The sequence below is a fragment of the Acomys minous genome, assembly GCF_964271855.1.
Source record: "Acomys minous genome assembly, chromosome: 1".
Classification (NCBI taxonomy): Eukaryota; Metazoa; Chordata; class Mammalia; order Rodentia; family Muridae; genus Acomys; species Acomys minous.
In genome coordinates, this window is record NC_140483.1 from 48,766,142 (window position 1) to 48,771,980 (window position 5,839).

The 5,839-nt window shown below is 40.9% G+C and overlaps 1 pseudogene across 1 annotated transcript; it reads right to left on the reverse strand.

Annotated features, from left to right (window-relative positions):
- Nucleotides 1–666: 666 nt before the first annotated feature.
- On the reverse strand, nucleotides 667–1,496 carry LOC311595085 (non-selective voltage-gated ion channel VDAC1-like; annotated as a pseudogene). Its single transcript has one exon. The product of its transcript is annotated as a non-selective voltage-gated ion channel VDAC1-like (transcript).
- Nucleotides 1,497–5,839: the final 4,343 nt, after the last annotated feature.

Consider the following 5,839-nt stretch of genomic DNA (forward strand, 5'->3'; position numbering starts at 1 on the left):
GCAGCAGCAGCAGTAGCAGGAATAGGAAAAGGAGGAAGAGGAGCAGGAGGAGGAGCAGGAGCAGGAGGAGGAGGAATGGGGGCAGCAGGAAAAAAAAAAAGAAAAGAAAACCACACCACATCACATCCTGAATGCCTTGCTCCATCATGCCCTTCCTCTCTACCCTAAAATGGCACAAAAAATAGCTAGCCACACCCTGAAGGCTACTTTTGCTGTAAAAACAGGTGACTAATTGATGGGATATGAAGGGAATTAGGGCATGAGTATCTGCCTATAAATTCCCTTTCACATAGGTGTATATATATATTTCCCAACAGGATTAGGACACCAGGGTTCAATGCTCAGGAAGTCACAATTTCATTTGGGGACTTCATACATACTTACAAAGGGCCAGCACATTTCCAGCTTCTATATGCAGCCTGTCATCTCTAGAGGGGCTCCTCTCACATCCATGTCTTTAGCTAAAAGGAATCTTTCTCGAGTGGGGTTTCTGCTATATCTCTGAAATTATAAACACCTTTCAGCTGATTCATTTTTTAGCCTGGAGATCTAACATGGTCTTTATCAATTCTTGCATCCCCAACATACAACATTTAAAGGTACACTAAATTCTGAAGGTAGTTATTCTGCAAAATATGTTAAAATTAACTATGGTACAATAATCATTTATGCTTGAAATTCCAGTCCTATACCAATCTTGTGGCCACCGGCATTGACATTCTTGCCATCTAGCAGAGCTGTCAGTGTCAGTTTGATACCTGTCTTCAGGGCCTGAGTGGACCCTAAGCCAATCAGACCAGATTTCTGGCCAAAAGGCAGGCTTCAGGGTCAACCTGATACTTGCCTGCTATTCCAATGTGAGTGTTAGTGTTTCCTACTGTCCAGGCAAGATTGACATCAGTCTCCACTTTCATGTTCACCTTCTGGTACACAGAGCCACCAAACTCTGTCCTGTTGTTCACATTAGTATGAAGTTGGCATTCATCCATCTTGTAGTCAATTGCAGAATTGCTCTGGGTCACTTGGGACTTCAAGGTTTCAAGATTCATCTGGTAGCCAGCCAGTCAGCCCTTATAGACAAGCACTAGAGAGCCTGGGATCAAAGTACCGGTGATGTCAAAGTCCACGTCACAGGTCAGGTTGATAAGCTCACTCTTGTACCTTCTCTTTATTTTAGCACTTCCTCAGCCAATATTAGGCAAGAAGGATTAAGCAAAGGTAAGATTCAGTTCTGGGTGCGAGCTGGTTCCAAGGATATTGTGAGGGTTCCTCTTCTCTGTAAACATCAGCCTGTACTCAGTGCATCTGTACTTGGTTTCCAGGTGCCAACACTTTGGTGGCCTCTGAGTTGCCAGAGCCTGAGCTGGCAAATTTTAATCCATTTTCAGAAACCCCTTTTCAAATCAAATTTTATTAAGCCAAAGCCAAAACCTTTGGTGATGACATTCCTGGTGTCTTGGCTTGCCAAGATAAGCATATATTGGAGGCACAGCCATTTTCTTGAGGCAATGACAAAAGGAGCGACAGCTACAGTGAGCATTGCCGTGAACTATATTTTATACTTTTAAGACCATACTTTCCATATTTATGGTAGTGAGCCTAGCCTTTATTGGCTGAGTAGCAGGTTACCAAGAAGAGACTTGATACTCTATGAGCATATACAGGGGGAGGAAATCCCCCTCAGGAACAGTCATAGGAGAGGGGAATAAGGGGAAAATGGGAGAGAGGGAAGAATGGGAGGATACAAGGGATAGGATAAACATTGAGATGTAACAAGAATAAATTGATAAAATAAAAAAATTTTAAAAATTTTAAAAAGAAAAAAAAAAGAAAATGTGCTACATTTACACGATGGATTACAATTCAGCTAATAAAAACAAGGTGATCTTGAACATTTCAGGAAAGGGGATAGAACTGGAAAAAAAATTGTCCTGAGTGAGGTAAGCCAACTCCAAAAAGACATGCATGGAATGTACTCCATTATAAGTGGCTATTAGCCATAAAGTACAGGGTAGCCATGCTATAATCCACAGACCCAAAGAAGCTAAGCTACAAGGAGGGTCCAAGGGAGGATGCTTGAATCACACCTAGAAAGCAAAATAAGATAGGCATTGCAGAGGATGGAGGGAGGGAACTGTATAGTAGAGAGGATGGAGAGGGGAACAGGAATGTGGATTAAGAGTAGGATACAAGGGATGGGATAACCACTAAGATATAACAAAAATAAATTAATAAAATAAAATTAATAATAATAATAATAAACAACTTAAAAAAGAGTAGGGAGAGCATTTCTAGGTTAATCCATTTGTCTAGAAATCTTGGAAATTTCTTGTTTTTAATAGCTGAGTAGTATTCCATAGTGTAAATGTACCACAGTTTCTTTATCCATTCTTCTACTGAGGGACACTTAGGCTGTTTCCATGCTTTGGCTATTATGAATAAGGCCACTATAAACATGGTTGAGCATATGTCCCTGTTGTATGCTGGAGCATCTTCTGGGTATATTCCAAGGAGTGGAATAGCTAGGTCTAGAAATTATCATAATGAGTGAGCTAACCCAGAAGCAGATAGACTAAATGGTATATACTCACTTATATCAGGACATTAGCCCAAGGGGCATGTCCAATGAAAGTCTTCTCTTACCAGGAAAGTGGGATAAAGGTGAGGACATCCTATTGGGACTTTAGGTGAGAGAAATATAGGAGATGGGGAAATAGAAGGATCCAGAGGGTCCTGAAACCTCCAAGAAAAACACTATGATGGGCGGATCTGGGCCCAGGGCTTCTGCTCTAACTGTGGCACCAACCAAGGACAATATATGCAGTCAGCATCAAACCCCTACCCAGATCAGGGCAAGGGCCAGGAAATTCTCCACGGTTGAATGGAGAGTGGGGACTGACTTTCACACGAACTCTGGTGCCTCATATTTGGCCATGTCCCCTTCATGGGGCAGCCTGATGGCATTCAGAGGAAGGATAGCAGACTACAAAGAAGAGACTTGATACCCTAGCATCATATTCAGAGGAAGGAGGTCGCCCTCAGTCACAATCATAGGGAAGGAGAATGGGATGAAAGCGGGAGGGAGGGAGAAATGGGATGGGATAGAAATTGAGATGTAATATGATTGATTTTATTTTTCAATAAAAAAATTTAAATTAAAAAAAAAAAGTACGGGGAGCAAAGAGAATGGGTCAAGTGAGAGAAGAGAAATCCGAGGTGGAGGGAGCATCTCTGGGATTTGCCAGAGACCTGGGATAGAGGAGACCCCTGGAAGTCTACAGAGTCACCTTAGCTGAGACTCCTAATGGGGGATGTAGAGCCTGAAGTGGCCACCTACCGTAGCCAGAGAGGACTTCTAGTGGTGGGATAATGTCACCAATTCACCCACAAAACCTCAGACCCTGCCTACAAATTTGCCCTGCCTACAATATATATAGGAACAAATACGGAGCAAAGTTTTAGGAAATGACCAACCAAAGACTGGCCTTACCTGAGATCCATCCCATTCAGGAGAACTAACCTCTGACATTATTAGTGTTACTCTGCTATGCTTACTGACAAGAGTCTAGTATAACTCCTCTGAGAGGCAGCAGCTGATGGAAACACATGCAGAGATCCACAGCCAAACTTTAAGCAGAGCTCTCGAGTCCCACGGAAGACTTGGGGGAATGATTAAGGGAACCAGAGAGGTCAAGTACTCCATAAGACCTACAGATGCAACTAATGTGGGCCCATGGGGCCTCACTTGGACTGGACTTCCAACTGAGGAGCATGCATGTTCCATGCCTAGGCCACATGCAGGTATGCAGCAGATGTGCAGCTTGGTCTTCCCATTTATTCTCCAATATCTGGAGCAAACCGTCTCTGATTTTGATGCCTCTATTTGGATCCCTTTCCCCTAACTGGGTTGCCTTGTCTTGCCTAATGGGAGAAGATGTGCCTTGTTCTGCAGCAACTTAATGTACTTAGGTGGGTTGGTATCCATGGGGGAACCTCTTCTTTCTAAGAGGAGGAGAGGGGAGAATATAGGGGGAGGGTGGCAGAGGGAGACTGAGAGGAGAAGAGGGGGTTGCAATCAAAATGTAAAGTGAATAAATAAATAAAATTTTAAAAGGAATAAAAAGGCATATATTCTATTACTATAAAATCTATTTTAAAAAGATTAATATGTGACTAAAGAATTAGATTTTGAATTTTAAACATTTTGAAAATCCCATTCCCATTTTATAATATGATAATAAAATTTAGGTTTAATTTCACTGTTAAAATTTCAACATAGTAACCTAATGAAGAGACATATGACATAATCCAGGTTTCAACATACTGACCATTTTATAAATTTTAAATATCTTTAATGAAATCATTTCCATCAGTTAAACTCAGTAAACTCAGCATTTATCAGAATTATTCAAGATATTGGGATATGAGCAATGGCTATACGCTAGTGGAATAATGCCTACCTACATGATAGACAATAGGCTCTGATTATAATATAATTTGTGTTATGGTTTACAGAGAGAAACACATTGTTGGCACACTACACCAAATTACATTTTTTTCTCTGTAATATTCTTACTGACAAAATGGGTGCAGTCATTGTTCTCTGTACAGAGACAATGCTATATCTTTTTTATGATGATGACACTGATGTGTTGATAATCTTCAGACTACCAATAGAACACGTACCTGTTAGCCAATGGGAGTTGAATTTAACTCTCTCTACAAGATAAAATTTCCCCTCCCCTATGACTGTGCCTGAGGGGGACTTTGTCCCCCTTTATATGCTCATAGGGTATCAAGTCTCTTCTTGGTAACCTGCTATCCTTCCTCTAAGTGCCACCAGGTCTCCCCCTCCAGGGAGATGTGGTCAAATATGAGACACCAGAGTACATGTGAAAGTTATACCCCACTCTCCACTCAACTGTGGAGAATGTCCTGTCCATTGGCTAGATCTGGATAGGGGTTTAAAGTTTACTGCCTGTATTGTCCTTGTCTGGTGCCACAGTTTGAGTGGGACCCCTGGGCCCAAATCTGCCTATCATAATGTTCTTATTGTAAGTTTCTAGGACCCTCTGGATCCATCTACTTTGCTATTCTCCCATGCTTCTCTCATCTAGAGTCCCAAGAGGATGCCCTCCCTTCTGTCTCTGTTTCCTGGTAAGTGAAGACTTTCATGGGACATGCCCCTTGGGCTAGTATGCAGATATAAGTGAGTATATACCATTTGAATCTTTCTGCTTCTGGGTTAACTCACTCATTATGATCATTTGGAAAATGGGAGGGAGGAAAGAATGGGAGGATACAAGAGATGGGATAACCATTGAGATGTAATAAGAATAAATTTTAAAATTTTTTTGAAAAAAAATCCAAAAATAAAAAAAGTTTCTATCAAAAAAATTTCTCTAACAGGGCAGCATTGTACATCAAAAATGGTTCAGAATGCTTCATCCCACCACATAGTTTTATTTATAGCCAGGGAGAAGGGAATGAAAAGTGAAGTGTCACAATTGGGTCCACCTAGCAGTTGCATTATATAGGAACTGGGTAATAAGATACTAGGCTTATATGTATGAATGTAGTCTGTGCTATTGGCAGCCTGTCACTGGCTAAAGCTCAATTGTTGCAGTTGGCTGAGACTTGGTTGCTTAGTTACAAAGAATTATTCTCGGGTTTCAATTTATTAACATTATAAGGGTAGATCACTACCTAAGGAGGCTATTGTGCATCAAACTTCATCACCTAAGTACAGAAACAGATTTATGCCAAACTTATTTTATATTAGCAAACCTATAAATATCTTGAGCTGTTTGAAAGAACAAGATGTAAATTCATTCGAGCT